Genomic DNA, 17512 nt, shown 5'->3' with positions numbered 1-17512 from the left:
AATCATTTCTACATTTTTTTTATTATAGTGAGTGATCAGGGTCTAGATTCAGTGTTTTGCAGATAGCAATCCAGTTTTCCCACCACCGTTGATTGAAGAGACTGTCCTCTCCTGATTATGTATTGTTGGTGATATGGGTTGTCTCTGTGTTTCCACCCAAATTTCATTTTGAATTGTAATCCCCATAATCCCTGCATGTTTGTGTTACCCATAATTCCAATGTTTGAGGGATGGACCTGGCGAAAGGCGATTGAATCGTGGGGGCAGTTTCCCCATGCTGGTCTCACGATAGTGAGGGAGGGATTTCTCACAAGATTTGATGGTTTTATAAATGTTTGACAGTTCCTCATTCACACACTTTTTCTCTTACCTGTTGCCATGTAAGACATGCCTGTTTCCCCTTCTGCCATGGTTGTAAGTTTCTTGAGGCCTTCCAGCCATGCAGAACTGTGAGTCAATTAAACTTCTTTTCTTCGTAATTTACTCAGCTTCAGGTAGTATCTTAATAGCAGTGTGATACACTAATACAGTTGGTATCTTTGTTGAAATAAGTTGGCTGTAAATGTATGAATTTATATTAAATTTATCTATTCCATTCAATTGGTATTTATGTTTGTTTCTATGCCTATATAATGGTGTTTTGATTACTATAGCTTTACAGTATATTTTAAAGTAAGTACTGTGATTCTAACAGTTTTGTTCATTTTGCTCAGGATTGCTTTGACTATCCAGGGTCCTTTGTGGCTATATATAAGTTTTAGGATTGTTATTTCTATTTGTTTATAAAAGTATTGCATTAAATCTGTAAATTGCTTTAGATATTGATATGGTTTTGCTTGGTGCCCCCACCCAAATCTCATCTTGGTAGCTTCCATAATTTTCACGTGTTGTGGGAGGGACCTGTTGGGAGATAATTGGATCATGAGGTGGGTCTTTCCAGTGCTGTTTTCATGATAGTGAATAAGTCTCATAAGATCTGGTTGTTTTTAAAACAGGAGATTTCCTCCACAAGTTCTTTTTCTTCCTTGCAGCCATGTAAGACATGTCTTTTACCTTCTGCCATTATGGTGAAGCTTCTGTCGCCACATGGAACTCTAAGTCGATTAAACTTCTTTCTTTTGTAAATTGCCCAGTTTCTAATATGTCTTTATGAGCAGCATAAAAAATAGACTAATACAGGCATTATTGTCATTTTAGCAATATTAATTTTCCTATCCATGAGCTTGGAATATCTTTTAATTTTTTTATGTTCTCTTCAATTTCTTTCATTGGTGTTTTATAGTTTTCCTTATATAGATCTTTTCACTTCTCTAGTTGAATTATTTCTATATATTTTATATTATTTGTATGTGGGATTCCTTTTTTAATTTTTTCTCAGATTGTTCACTGTAAACATATATAAATGCTACTAATCTTTTATGTTGACTATATATTTTGTGGATTTACTGAATTTGTATATTAGTTCTGACAGATTTGGATAGTCCTTAGTTTTTGGGTTTTTTTTAATTTTTATTTTTATTGTGCTTTAGGTTCTGGGTACATGTGCAGATCATGCAGGATTGTTGCATAGGTACATACATGGCAAGGTGGTTTGCTACCTTCACCCCCCCATCACCTATATCTTGTATTTCTCCCCTCATTATCCCTCCCACCCTCCCCACCCCCTCACTATCCCCCCCAGCCCCTCCCAACAGACCCCAGTGTGTGATGCTCCCCTCCCTGTGTCCACGTGTTCTAATTGTTCAACACCCGCCTATGAGTGATAACATACAGTGTTTGCATTTCTGTTCTTGTGTCAGTTTGCTGAGAATTATGGTTTCCAGGTTCATCCATGTCCCTGTGAAGGACACAAACTCATTGTTTTTTATGGCTGCGTAGTATTTCATGATGTATATGTGCCACATTTTCTTTATCCAGTCAATTGTTGATGGACATTTGGATTCGTTCTAGGTCTTTGCTATTGTAAACAGAGCCATAATGAACATATGTGTGCATGTGTCTTTATAATAGAACAATTTATAATTCTCTGGGTATATACCCACTAATGGGATTGCTGGGTCAAATGGTATTTCTATTTCTAGGTCCTTGAGGAATCACCACACTGTCTTCCACTAATTTGCACTTCCACCAACAGTGTAAATGTGTTCCTATTTCTCCACATCCTCTCCAGCATCTGTTGTCTCCTGATTTTTTAATGATTACCATTCTAACTGGTGTGAGATGTTATCTTAATGTGGTTTTGATTTGCATTTCTCTAATGACCAGTGATGATGAGCATTTTTTCATGAGTTTGTTAGCCTCATAGATGTCTTCTTTTGAAAAGTGTCTGTTCATATCCTTTGCCTACTTTTGAATGGGTTTGTTTGTTTATTTCTTATAAATCTGTTTTAGTTCTTTGTAGATTCTTGATATTAGCCCCTGTCAGATGGGTAGATAGCACAAATTTTTTCCCATTCTTTTGGTTGCCAGTTTGCTCTAATGATTGTTTCCTTTGCTGTATGGAAGCTCTGGAGTGTAATTAGATTCCATTTGTCTATTTTGGCTTTTGTTTCCATTGCTTTTGGTGTTTTAGCCACGAAGTCTTTGCCTATGCCTATGTCCTGAATGGTTTTGCCTAGGCTTTCTTCTAGAGTTTTTATGGTGTTAGGTCTTATGTTTAGATCTTTAATCCATCTGGAGTTAATTTTAGTATAAGGTGTGAGGAAGGGGTCCAGTCTGCTTTCTGCACACTGCTATTCAGTTTTCCCAACAGCATTTGATTAAACAGGGAATCCTTTCCCCATTGCTTGTTTTTGTCAGGTTTGTCAGACATCAGATGATTGTATATGAGTGGTGTTGCTTCTGAGGCCTCTGTTCTATTCCATTGATCTATGTCTCTGTTTTGGTACCAGTATCATGCTGTTTTGACTACTGTGGACTTGTAGTATAGTTTGAAGTCAGGTAGCATGATGCCTCCAGCTTTGTTCTTTTGGCCTAGGATTGTTTTGGCTATGAGGGCTCTCTTTTGGTTCCATATGAAGTTTGAAGTGTTTTTTTTTTTTCCAATTCTGTGAAGAAAGTCATTGGTAGCTTGATGGGGATAGCATTTAATCTATAAATTACTTTGGGCAGTATGGCCATTTTCACGATATTGATTCTTCCCAACCATGTGCATAGAATGTTTTCCCATCTGTTTGTGTTCTCTCTTATTTCATTGACTGTGGTTCGTAGTTCTTCTTGAAGAGGTCCTTTACATTCTTTGTTAGTTGTATTCTTCGGCATTTTATTCTCTTTGTAGCAATTGTGAATGGGAGTTTATTCTGATTTGGCTCTCTGTTTCTCTGTTATTGGTTTATAGACATGCTTGCGATTTCTGCACATTGATTTTGTATTCTGAGAATTTTCTGAAGTTGCTTATCAGTTTCAGGAGACTTTGGGCTGAGATGATGGAGTCTTCTAAATATACAATCATGTCATCTGCAAATAGAAACTATTTGGCTTCTTCTTTTCCTAATTGAATACCCTTTATTTCTTTTTCTTGTTGGATTGCTCTGACTAGAACTTCCAATACTATATTGAATAGGAGTGGTGAGAGAGGGCATCCTTGTCTTGTGCCAGATTTCAAAGGGAATGCTTCCAGTTTTTGCCCATTCCATATGATATTGGCTGTGGGTTTGTCATAAATAGCTTTTATTATTTTATGATATATACCATCGATATCTAGTTTATTGAGGGCTTTTAGCATAAAGGGCTGTTGGATTTTGTCAAAGGCCTTCTCTGCATCTATTGAGATAATCATGTGGTTTTTCTCTTTGCTTCCGTTTGTGTGATGGATTACATTTATAGACTTGCATATATTGAAGCAGCCTTGCATCTGCAGGATGAAGCCTACTTTATCATGTTGAATAAGATTTTTGATTTGCTGTTGCATTCTGTTTGCCAGTATTTTGTTTTTTTTAATACAACATCATGTTGCCTGTGAACAAGGATAATTTGACTTGTTTGTTTTAATATGGATGCCCTTTTATTCCCCCCTTGATTAAAAAAATTGTTCTGGCTGGGAATTCCAGTATTACATTGAATAAAAGTAGACATAATGGGCATCCTTGTTTTAGATCTTAGAGAAAGAAATTTCAATTTTCCCCTGTTCAGTATTATATTAGTTGTGGGTTTTTCATATATGACCTTTATTATTTTGAGATATGTTCCTTCTACACAAAGTTTGTTGATGTTTTTTATTATTAAAGGAATGTTATGCTTTTTGAGTATTTATTGGAATCATAAGGCTTTTGTTCTTTGTTCTGTTAATGTGATGTGTCATGCTTAGAGATTGTTGTATGTTAAATCATTATTCTGTAGTGGGATGCATACATATATTTATCCTCAGATGAACTCCACTTGATTATGGTAAATGATGTTTTAGTGGGTTGTAGAATATGATTTGATAATATTTTGTTGAGAATTTTGACATATGTATTCATCAGTAATACTGGCTTATAGTTTTCTTTTTCCTTGTATCTTTCTCTAGTTTCAATGTCAGGTTAATACGAGCCTCATTGAATATGTTTGGAAATATTTCAAACTTTAGTTTTTTTGAAGACTTTGAATAAAATTGGAATTAGTTATTTAAATGCTGAGTAGAATTCATCAGTGAATTCATTAGTCTTTGGATTTTCTTTGATGGAAGACTTCATTATAGCATCAATTTCACTACTCATTTTTGGTTTGTTGAGGTTTTTTGTTTCTTCATGGTTCAAGCTTGGTAGACTATATGTGTCAGGAACTTTTCGTTTTTTTTCTAGGTTTTCCAGTTTTTTGGCATATAGTTAATAATAGTCTCTAAAAATTTTTGCATTTCTGTGATATAAGTTGATATATCTCATTTTTTCATTTCTGGTTTTATTTATTTGGGTCTTCTTTTCACAGTTTGTTTAGCTAAAAGTTTTGTTGATGTTGACGTTATTTATCTTTCTTAAAATCAACTGTTCATTTTGTTGATCTTCTGTATTATTTTTAGCCTCAATGCTATTTATTTCTGCTCTAATGTTTATTATTTCATTGCCTCTATTAATTCTGGTTTTGGTTTGTTCTTGCTTTTCTAGGTCCTTAATGTATGTTACTTGTTTACTTATTTAAAGTCTTTATAATTTTGATATAAATATTTATTGTTGTAAACTTCCCTCTTAGTGCTGTTTTTGCCATATCCCATGGACTTAGCTGTGTTGTATTTACATTTTCAATTGTTTTAATTTTCTTTTTAATTTCATCATTCAGGAGCATGCTGTTTAACTTCCATGTGTTTGTGTAGTTTCTGAGTTTCCTCTTGTTTTTAATTTCTAGTTTTGTTTCATTGTCGTCAGAAAAGATCATATGATTTCTTGTTTTTTCAATTTGTTGAGATTTGATTTGTAGCCTAAGATACAGTCTATTCTGAAGGTCACTCCATGTGCTTATGGAAAGAATGTATATTCTGCAGAAGTTGGGTAAAATGTTTTATAAATGTGAGTTAGGCCTCTTTGGTATAGTGTGTAGTTTAACTCTGATGTTTCTTTGTTGATTTTCTTTCTAAATGAATGGTCTGTTATTAAGAGTGGGGTGGTACAGTTTCTTACTATTATAATATTGCAGTCTATCTCTCCCTTTAAATCTGTTAATGTTTGAATGCTATATATGCTTGGGTCCTATAACTGAATTTTTTTTTTTTAAAAAATTACTTTAAGTTCTAGGGTACATGTGCAGATGTGTTATATAGGTATACACCTGCCATGGTGGTTTGCTGCATCCATCACCCGTCATCTACATTAGGTATTTCTCCTAATGCTATCCCTACCCTAGTCCCCATCCCACCTACAATCCCTTTTATTATTATATGGTGACTTTCTTTGTCTCTTGGTATAGTCTTTGACATTTTGTCATTTTATCTGTTACATGTATAGTTACTTCTGCTCATTTTCAGTTTCCAGCTGCATGTAATATCTGTTTTACCACTCTTATCTTCAGCATATACGTGTATTTATAGATTAAGTAGGTTCTTGTCCCCGAATTCATTCAGCCACTTTAGGTCCTTTAACTGAATAATTGAGTCCATCAGTAGTCAGTGTTACTGATAAATGGCATATTCAGTGTTATTGATAAATGGCATATTATTGCCATTCTGTTGCTTGTTTTCTTTTCTTATTTTTTTAGCTCTATTCTTCCTTCCTCCTTTCTTACTATTTTTCTTTGTGGCTAAGTATTTTTTCTGGTAAAAATCTTTTAGTTTATTGATATTTATTTTTAGTGAATCTGTTATAATTTTATTCATTGTTGGTACCAGGAACTTACAAAAAAATTAAACCAGTTATTTTAGAGGAATGATGACCTAGATTACAAAGAAGAATAGGAACAAAGAGAAAACTTAAAAGAAAGAAAAAAAATAACTCTACACTTTAGCTTCCCTATGCCATTTTTATTTATTTGTTTCTCAATTTACATATTGTCATATTGCCTATCTCTATTCTTATTTTTGATCAGTTTCTCTTTTAGACTTCATACTTAAAGTTACTAGTGAATTACACATTGCAATTATGGTATGAGAATAGTTTGGATTCGTCTGTGCACTTAATTTTGCCAGTGGGATTTATACCCTTCAAATATTTTCTTTTTGCACATTAGTGTATTTTTCTTTCAGATTCAAGAATTGCCTTTAGTATTTTTTATAAAATAGATCCTGTGGTTATGAATTCTCTCAGGTATTGTTTGCCTGAAAAAAAAAAAATCTCTCTCCTTCATGTTTGAAAGAGAGCATTGCTGAATACAGTATTTTTGTATGACAGGTTTTTATCTTCAAACATTTTTAGAATGTCACTTCATTTCTTTCCGACCTGTATGGTTTCTGTTGAGAAGTCCATTTTTATATGAATTGGAGCTCCTTTATGTGTTATTTGCTGCTTTTCTCTTGATAATTTTAGAGTCCTTACTTTGTCCTTTATTTTGCAGTTTGGTTATTACGTGTTTTGAGATTATCTTAGTTGGGCTGGATCCATTTGATATTCTCTGACCTTTCCATACCTGGAAGTGTATATATTTTTCAAGTTTTGAAAAGTTTTCTATGATAATTTCTTTCTTTCCCTCACTATTGCTCAATTCCTTCTTGAATATTAATAATTCTTAGATTTGTCTTTTCAAATAATTTTCTCTAGTTGTAGGTTCTATTTTTTCCCTCTCATTCTTTTTTTACTTTTCTCCTCTAACTGTGTATTTTCAAATAGCCTATCTTTGAGCTCATTTATCATTTGCTCTGCTTGATCCATTCTACTGTTATCTACTGTGATTTTTGCAATAATTGAGTTTTCTTAAAACTGTTTTTAAATTATCGGTCAGAACACTCATATATTGCCATATTATTAGTGTCAGTAACTGGTTTCTTATTTTGTCCATTTTGGTAGGTCATAGTTCTCTATTGTTGCTGTTTCTTGTGGAAGTCTGTCAGCGTCAGCATCTTTGCATTGAAGGATTGGTTCTTTGTTCCAATCTTAACTGTTTGGCTTGTTTTGTTTTTTTATTGGATGCATTTGCTTAGAGATACTTTATAATTTACCTATTGAATTTATCTCTCTTTCTCTCTCTTTCTCCCTCCACTAGGACACTGCCTCCTTTATGCTACTCTGTAGTGCTTTAAGCCCAGGTGTGCTTTGGCTGTAGTAAATTATCAAAGCAGTACCTGTCCCATATCAGAGGAAGTCACAAAGGAAATATCCTGGCAGTGTTGGAAAGCTGGCTAGTGGTTTTTACCTATGGAATCTATGGACCATACCTCCTCAAGTGTGATGCCCTGGAGCAACAACTATGATTTGTTGTCTCTTTTGACAGAGAAGGGTTTGCATAGCTGGAGATGGAAGACCCACTGAACTGCTGGCCTCTGGTTGTGCTTAGATACATTTCCCGCTTTAAACACTTGTGATGCTTCCCATGAATTGAAATATGGTTAGGTCTCCAGCTAGGTGACCCAAGAGGTTGGGGAAGCTTAATTGTTCATCTCTATCACATTATTTCTAATACAGAAACCATGAGTAGGAGGAAAATTTTTCACAGGCTTGGTGCCAGGCAGATTGGGAAGAGCACCATCACAGACATGGAAGTCCAATTCTTGTACTCTCTGCTCAGACTTTTTGTTTTGTTTTGTTTTACTTCTTTGTGGCACTAGGTACAGTCTCATCTTCATATCTGAGTTCTGGGGTGTTGCTGGTGATAACCTCAGTGCTATATATTTGTTTTGTTTTATTTTATTTTCTTATGAATGGGAGTGAAGCCAGTTTGCTTCTATGCTGACATTTTGCAAGAAACTTCCAGTCTCTCTCAATTTCATTATTAATATAGTTATGTGTTTTGCAGTTGACTCAGGAATCAAATAGATTAGACAAAAACATATAGCATGCACATTAAAGTGAAATATTAAACCTAATGTTAAAAGCTAAGACAAAAGTAGTAATAATAACTCTGAAAATGATCTTAGTTTTGCAAAAAAAAGACCTAAATGTGGGAGAATAAAATTCATTAAGAGCAAAATATTGTTTCATTTGGGAAAAATGTTATTTCTCTAGTCTTTGCCTCCAGTAACACCAGAAAAAAAATTAAAGAAGATTTTGACTAATTTTTATACCAGTACATTTTTTTAAAAAAATTGATTTTTATAGTGGCTCACGCCTGTATTCCCCTTACTTTAGAAGGCTGAGGCAGGTGGGTCATGAGATCAGGAGTTCAAGACCAGTTAACCCATCTCTACTAAAAATGCAAAAATTAGTCAGGCCTGGTGTCAGGCACCTGTAATCCCAGCTACTCAGGAGGCTGAGGCAGGAGAATTGCTTGAACTTGGGTGGCAGAGGTTGCAGTGAATTGAGATTGCACCACTGCCATCCAGCCTGGGCAAAAGAGTGAGACTCCTTCTCAAAACAAAAACAAAAACAAAATAGTTTTTAATAAAAATGATCTAAATGACAAGATAACAAAAATATAAAGGGGTGTATAAAACTATACAAAGCTGCAGAGCAACTTTGAAGGGAAAAAATTAATTCATTGATTAATAAGCTAAGGATTCCCAAACTCTTTCAGTTCATAGCTATGTATTTCAATAAATTTCTCACCACCCCTAGGCAAATACAAAACAAACTAATAGTTCTGTTCATTAACAAAATGATTCTAAGTACTATAAGAGTAGTAGACTGTTAAGCTTTTTACAGATGTCCCTGTATTTTCCTCAATCAAATGTCCTGGAATGCTGTACTATACAAATTCACTGTGATACTCCAGGGAAGTACACCACACAGTTTGCTGGCATATGTTATCACCACAGCATATATAATTAGATTAATGCAGTACAAGTCTATTGTACTTTCTGTACCAGATTTTTAAATCCTAGCCTACATTAATATCCAATGCCCTGGGAATATTTTTGTATCATCCTACTGTCCTGTGCTGGTGCCTGTAATGCCTTCTTTCTGTTTCTGAAATCATTTCAAATTTTTCTCATGTCACTGGATTGCTGCTACCTTGTGTGAATGTATTTTTGATGCTTGCTTTCCCAGATATTTTTGACTCAAGCTAGCATTTTAATTGTCCCCACAAACCTCTTATTTTCTGAACTTTTCCTCTTCTATGGAATGTGCTTCTCTGTCTGTTCTTCCTAGTGAAATAATAGCAAAGATAATGGCAAAATCAAGTTCTACTTGATCTGGATATTTTACTTACTTAACAAATCCTAGTATTTATTCTTTCCAGCTGAAATAAGTAATATCCTTTTACTCATTGTTATATATTTATTTTGTTATCATATAATGCTGGTTTATGCATATTGTTTGTTGTATGTAGCTTTTTTATATGTTTTGATCCAAAGGATAAGTGTGGCCTTATCCAGGTACAATGTACTAAAATACTGCATTGGAAAAACAAAACAAAACAACTTTACTCTCCACATTTAGTAATATCCCATACTCATATGCAATCCTATTTTGCATTCACTAATGGCATTAATTAAACTATGACCTGGCAAAAAGTTACCTTCAAGTCCTAACCATCCGTAAATATGAATGTGACCTTATTTTGAAATGGGATCTTTGCAGATGTAATCAAGTTAAGGTGACTTTATCAGACTGTTACCCGATCCAATATGATTAATGTTCTTATAAGAAAAAAACATGTCAGGACAGAGACATACAGGGATACGATGGCCATAGGAGGACAGAAGCAGAGATTGGAATAATGCAATGCATCTAGTAGCCAAAGAATCCCCCACAATTACCGGCAAACACCACAGCTATAATAGGCAAGGAAATTTCTCAGCTGCAGGTTTTAAAGCAGTATTGCTGTACCTATACTTGGTTTCACAGTTCTGGACTCCTGAACTATGAGACAATATATTTCTGCTGTTTTAAGTCACTCTGTGATACTTTGTTACACCAACCTTAAGAAGATAATACAATTAGGTTAATGGGAAACGATGAAAATTATTAAAAACCCTCTATTTCAAATTATGATAAAATGAGTGATTTTTTAAGTTGAGTGAGGCCCTTGTAACCATATGTCATTTCATTTTCAATTTCTAAAACTACAAATAATAATCAACTGCATCTGTATGACAATTACTAGTTTACAATCATTTTAATTATATTTCATGGGACTGTGGGATGCTGAATATTACATGAAATGTCATAAAAGGAAGTTTGAACCTTTTGGCATGTGACTTGGGAAGTTTTGTGTTTCTTTACATATTTTTAAACATTTTTTTCTTTTTGTTTGAGATCAGTTCTCACTCTATTGCCCAGGCTGGAGTGCAGTGGCGCAATCAGAGCTCACAGCCCACTCATACTCCCCAGGCTCAAACTATCCTTCACCTCATTCTCCTCAGTAGCTGAGACTACAGGTGCACATCACCACGCCCAGCTATGTTTTGTATTTTTGTTTTTTCTTGGTTGTGCATTTGTTTCTTTAAAGAACACAACCATGAATTTTAGGTTTTGGGGTACATGTATATAAGATTGTTGTATACGTACACACATGGCAGTGTGATTTGCTGCCTTCCTCCCCATCACCTATATCTAGCATTTATCCCCATGTTATCCCTCCCCAACTCTCCACCCCTTGCTGTCCCTCCCCTAGTTCTCCCCACAGACCCTAGTGTGTGATGCTCCCCTCCCTGTGTCCATGTATTCTTGTTGTTCAACACCCATCTATGAGTGTGAACATGCGGGGTTTGATTTTCTGTTCTTGTGTCAGTTTGCTGAGAATGATAGTTTCCAGGTTCATCAATGTCCCTACAAAGGACACAAACTCATCTTTTTTATGACTGCATAATATTCCATGTTGTTTATGTACCATATTTTCCCTGTCTAGTCTATCATCAATGGGCATTTAGGTTGGTTCCAAGTCTTTGCTATTGTAAACAGTGCTGCAATTAACATTGGTGTGCATATGTCCTTATAATAGAACAATTTATAATTCTTTGGCTATATACAAAGTAATCGGATTGCTGGGTCAAATGGAATTTCTATTTCTAGGTCTTTGAGGAATTGCCACACTGTCTTCCACAATGGTTGAACTAATTTACACTCCCACCAACAGTGTAGAACTGTTCCTATTTCTCCACATCCTCTCTAGCATCTGTTGTCTCTAGATCTTTTAATGATCACCATTCTAACTGGCGTGAGATAGTATCTCAATGTACTTTTGATTTGCATTTCTCTAATGACCAGTGATGATGAGCATTTTTTCATATGTTTCTTGGCCTCATGTATGTCTTCTTTTGTAAAGTGTCTTTTCATATCCTTCGCCCACTTTTGAATGGGCTTGTTTGTTTTTATTTCTTGTAAATCTGTTTTAGTTCTTTGTAGATTCTGGATATTAGCCCGTTGTCAGATGGGTAGATTGCAAAAATTTTTACCCATTCTGTTGGTTGTTGATTCACTCTAATGATTCTTTTGGTGTGCAGAAGCTCTGGAGTTTAATTAGGTCTCATTTGTCTATTTTGGCTTTTGTTGCCAATGCTTTTGGTGTTTTAGTCATGAAGTCCTTGCCTATGCCTATGTCCTGAATGGTTTTGCCTAGATTTTCTTCTGGTTTTGTACTTTTTTATAAAGACAAATTTTCACCATGTTGTCAAGGCTGGTCTTGAACTCCTGAGCTCAAGGGAATTGCCTCCCTTGACCTCCCAAAGTTTTGGGAATACAGGCGTGAGCCATGACACACAGCCAAAACTTGGAAAGATTTAATATGCACTTGCTGATATATGTATTAAAGCCTCTTTTTTTGAAACTCATATAGTTTGTCAGAAAAAGAACCATCAATTATATTCTTATTGCTCATTCAAAAATGGGTGTTTTTTGGGAGGCCGAGGCGGGTGGATCATGAGGTCAAGAGATCGAGACCATCCTGGTCAACATGGTGAAACCCCGTCTCTACTAATACAAAAAAAAATTAGCTGGACACGGTGGCGCATGCCTGTAATCCCAGCTACTCAGGAGGCTGAGGCAGGAGAATTGCCTGAACCCAGGAGGCGGAGGTTGCGGTGAGCCGAGATCGCGCCATTGCACTCCAGCCTGGGTATCAAGAGCGAAACTCCGTCTCAAAAAAAAAAAAAAAAAAAAAAATGGGTGTTTTATCACTATTACTCAAAATCTGATTTTTTCTAAAGATAGATTCCATCTCTTTGATTCTTATAATTAACTGAAAAGTACAAGAAGGATAATATATTTCCCTACCTAAATTCAAAAAGTTCTGTATGTCTAAAAAAGTTTCAGATGTAATGAAATATTTGGCAACATTTTTGTTAAAAGACAGTGTTTTTTCCTTAAAACTTGTATTAATACTTTATCATGCTGCTATGAAAATACTCAATACTGGGAAATTTATAAAGAAAGAGGTTTACTTGACTCACAGTTGCATATGGATGGGGAGGCCTCAGGAAACCAACAATCATAGTAGAAGGTGAAGGGGAAGAAGACACGTTCATCACAAGGCAGCAGAAGACAGAATGAATGCCAGCAAGGGAAATGTCAGACACTTACTAAACCATTGGATATCATGAAAATTGACTCACTATCACAAGAACAGCATGAGGGAAACCACCCCCATAATTCAATTACCTCCCTTGGGTCCCTCCCATGACATGTAGAGATTATGGAAATTACAATTCAAGATGAGATTTGGGTGGGGACATAGCCAAGCCATATCATTTCACCTCTGGACACTCTCAAATCTAATGTTCTCACATTTCAAATACAATCATGCCTTCCCAACAGTCCCCCAAAGTCTTAACTCAATCCAGCATTAAAACAAAAGTCCAGGTCCAAAATCCCATCTGAGACAAGACAAGTCTCTTTCACCCATGAGCCTGTAAAATCAAAAGCAAGTTATTTACTTCCCACATACTATAGGGGTATAGGCATTGGGTAAATGCACTCATTCCAAATGAAATAAATTGGCCAAAACAAAGGGCCTGCAGGCCCTATGCAAGTCAAAAATCCAATAGGGCAATCTTTAAGTCTTAAATTTCTACAATGTTATCCTTTGACTCCATCCATCCAGGACACACTGATGCAAGAGGTGTGTTCCCATGTCCTTAGACAGCTCTGACCCTGTGGTTTTGCAGGGTACAGCCCCCATCCCAGCTGCTTCCATGGCTAACATTAAGTGTCCCTGGCTTTTTTTTCTTCAGCATCTGCTGTTTCCTGATTTTTTAATGATCATCATTCTAACTGGTACGAGGTGGTATCTCAATGTGGTTTTGATTTGCATTTCTCTAATGATCAGTGATAATGAGCTTTTTAAAATATGTTTGTTGGCTGCATAAATGTCTTCTTTTGAAAAGTGTCTGTTTATATACTTCGCCCACTTTTTGATGGGGTTGTATTTTTCTTGTAAATTTGCTTAAGTTCTTTGTAGATTCTTTATAGTAACCCTTTGTCAGATGGGTAGATTGCAAAAATTTTTTCCCATTCTGTTGTTTGCTGGTTCATTCTATTGATAGTTTCTTTAGCTGTTCAGAAATTCTTAAGTTTAATTAGATCCAATTTGTCTATTTTGGCTTTTGTTGTCACTGCTTTGGAGTTTTTGACATGAAGTATTTGCCCATGCCTGTGTCCTGAATGGTATTGCCTAGGTTTTCTTCTAGAGTTTTTATGGTGTTAGGCCTCATGTTTAAATCTTTAATACATCTGGAGTTAATTTTTATATAAGATGTAAGGAAGGAATCCAGTTCCATCTTTCTGCACATGGCTAGCCAGTTTTCCCATCACCATTTATTAAATAGTGAATCCTTTCCCCATTGCTTGTTTTTGTCAGGTTTGTCAAAGACCAGATGGTTGTAATGTGTGGGGTTGCTTTTGAGGCCTCTGTTCTGTTCCATTGGTCTATATCTGTTTTGATACCAATACCATGTTGTTTTGATTACAGTAGCCTTGATATATAGTTTGATGTCAGGTAGTATGATGCTGCCAACTTTGTTTGTTTTGCTTAGGATTGTCTTGGCTATGCGGGCTCTTTTTTGGTTTCATGTGAAATTTAAGGTAGTTTTTTACAATTCTCTGAAGAATGTCATTGGTAGCTTGATGGGGATAGCATTGAATGTACAAGTTAATTTGGGCAGTATGGCTATTTTCTCTCTATTGATTCTTCCAAACCATGAACATGGAATATTTTTCCATCTGCTTGTTTCCTCTCTTATTTCCTTGAGCAGTGGTGTGTAGTTCTCCTTGAAGAGGACTTCAAGTCCCTTGTTAGTTGTATTCCTAGGCATTTTCTTCTCTTTGTAGCAATTGTGAGTGGGATTTCACTCATCATTTGGCTCTCTGCTTGTCTGTTATTGGTGTATAGGAGTGATTGTGATTTTTGCACATTGATTTTGTATTCTGAGACTTTCCTGAAGTAGCTTATCAGGTTAAGGAGATTTGGGGCTGAGACAATGGGGTTTTCTTAGTATACAATCATGTCATCTGCAAACAGGGACAATTGGACATCCTCTCTTCCTATTCAAATAACCTTATCCTCCTGAACTCATTTTATTGGTCTAGCATCATCCTGATACCAAAACCTGACAGAGATACAACTAAAAAAGAAAATTTCAGGCCAATATTCACGATGAATATTGATGCAAAAATATTCAATAAAATACTGGCAAACTGAATCCAACAGCACATCAAACAGTTTATCTATCACGATCAAGTCAGCTTCATTCCAGGGATGCAAGGATGGTTCAACATCCACAAATCTGTAATCATAATCCAACACATAAACAGAATGGTTCAACATCCACAAATCTATAATTATAACTCATCACATAAACAGAACCAAAGACAAAACCACATGATTATTTCAGTACATGCATAGAAGGCCTTCAATAAAATTCAACAGCCCTTTATGCTAAAAACTCTCAATAAACTAGGCATCGATAGATTGTATCTCAAAATAATTAGAGCTATTTACGACAAACTCACAGCCAATATCGTACTGAATGGGCAAAAACTGGAAGCATTCCCTTTGAAAACAGGCACAAGACAACTATACCTTCTCTCATCATTCTTATTCAACATAGTATTGAAAGTTCTGGCTAGGTCCATCAGGCAACAGAAAGAAATAAAAGGTATTGGACTGGATACTTTTTTAAAGAAAAGGAGTTTAATTGATTCATAGTTTCACATGACTGGGTATACCTCAGGAAACGTACAATCAGGGAGGCAGGCACCTCCTCACAGGATAGTAGGAGAGGGAACGAGTGCCCACTGAAGGAAGAAGCACCTTGTAAAACCATCAGATCTCGTGAGGACTAGAACAACATAGGGGAAACTGCCCCAATAATTCCCTTATCTCCACCTGGTCTTGCCCTTGAGACATGAGGATTATTATAATTCAAAGTGAGATTTAGGTGGTGACAGAGCCAAACTATATCAGAACTTATACCTATAGTTCTAGTCATCCTGTCCTAGAAGTCAAACGCTGTTTTTCTAATGGTACATGTTACTATCTCCTTTATACTTTTACCTTATATGTAATACATATTGCTCTCTAAGCAATCATACGGTATTCTGACTTTAATCGTTGTGAGAAATAAATGCCATGGCAAAATTTCAGGATTCAGCAACAGCAAATAGCAAGATTGGCTGGGTGCCCTAGGACAAAATCGTGATCATTGTCACTGTGGTGTGGTATTTGTGAAAGGAAACATTCCCTTTCTTCCAACTGTAACATCTTGAGTCATAATTTTCATGTCAAGGGCATTTTGAAGGTTTAGCTTCGTATATGTATTCATATAACACTTAAAATTATAACTAATGGACAGGTTTCTTCATTTTTATATTTAGAAAGATAATTATTTTTCTTTTTTTTTTTTTTTTGAGATGGAGTTTCGCTCTTGTTACCCAGGCTGGAGTGCAATGGCACGATCTCAGCTCACTGCAATATTTTTCTTGATATATTTCAATTTATTGTCTAGAACATTGTATTCATTTACTGGAAATTCTAGTTACAAAGAGGCAATACAATGAAAGAAAAATGAGAGGCTTGGCGTGGTGGCTCACACCTGTGAGACTCCATCTCAGAAAACAAAACAAAACAAAACAAACGACAACAACAACAAAGAAAACAGAGAGAAAGGAGGGAATTAATTATATGCATAATCAACATTAGTTCATGCTATTAAAACACTCTTTCCCCAGGCCAGTAGCATGTACTTAAACCATACAAAACCAGGTGCTTTGAAACAGTTCTTTAGATTCATAAGCCTCTTATGTGACAAAAAAAAAAAAAAAAAAAAAAAGATAACTACAGTGGTGCTGTAATTATCTTTTTACAGGATTTGTGGATGAAGTATCTATAAATTGAATAGATGAGTAATCTTGCTTTGAATAAAGGAAGAATCTAGCTGTCTACATCTATATCCTGATCAAGTGTCCAGTACACATTTCATTTGGAAACTATTGTAGAAATATTGGCATCCATTCAAAATCTATTTCTTACATACTGTGATAAATATAAAGTGGAACCTTGAATCTCCCTTTGATGGTAGATTTATATTATTAAGTACATAAGAAGTGTGACTTAAGTTGAAGTTATTTTTCTCTGAGATGAAAATGTAAACTTAACTTTTCCAATACTATATATCTAATATTCTTTGAGAGATAAAGCAGGGTAATAGCTAATGGCAAAATTCCCAGAATCAGATTGCGTCATTTAATTTCTGGATCCCTCACATATTAGCGGTGTGCTTGGACAATCACTTGATATCTCTATGCCTCAGTTTCTTGTTTGTAAAATAAAGATACGACTGGTTGCTATTTAATGGTTATTTGTGATAAGTTTTAAAAGTGTATATATTTAAAATATCCAGAATATTGCCTAGCAAATTACTAAATGCTATAACTATGACCTATTATGACAAAATATTCTGGCATCTATTCAAAATATTGTTGTTAGGCTGAGTGTCAGAAAGGAAAATTGCAATGAAAAACAAACAAACAAAACAAATGCAGAAACAACACCCTGCCTTGCCGTCTCTCACTTTATTTGC

General features: G+C 35.3%; 1 protein-coding gene across 8 annotated transcripts in view; it reads left to right on the top strand.

The window, feature by feature from the left end:
- CDH18 (cadherin 18) overlaps positions 1-17512 on the top strand; it is a 1109085-nt gene that overhangs the window by 353748 nt on the left and 737825 nt on the right. The window contains exon 1 of one of the 8 annotated variants that reach the window (XM_064375896.1): positions 1551-1570. The exons of the other annotated variants lie outside the window; for them this stretch is intronic. The gene's annotated coding sequence lies outside the window, so the exon portion shown is untranslated. Of the gene's footprint in view, positions 1-1550; positions 1571-17512 lie in introns of those variants that run through there. 8 annotated transcript variants of the gene reach the window in all.

Source organism: Aotus nancymaae, unplaced genomic scaffold, assembly GCF_030222135.1.
Source record: "Aotus nancymaae isolate 86718 unplaced genomic scaffold, 86718_ANA_hifiasm-v0.15.2.pri h1tg000014l, whole genome shotgun sequence".
NCBI classification, from domain to species: Eukaryota; Metazoa; Chordata; class Mammalia; order Primates; family Aotidae; genus Aotus; species Aotus nancymaae.
Note: the sequence above shows the minus strand (reverse complement) of the source record. Positions and strands in the feature narration are given on the sequence as shown.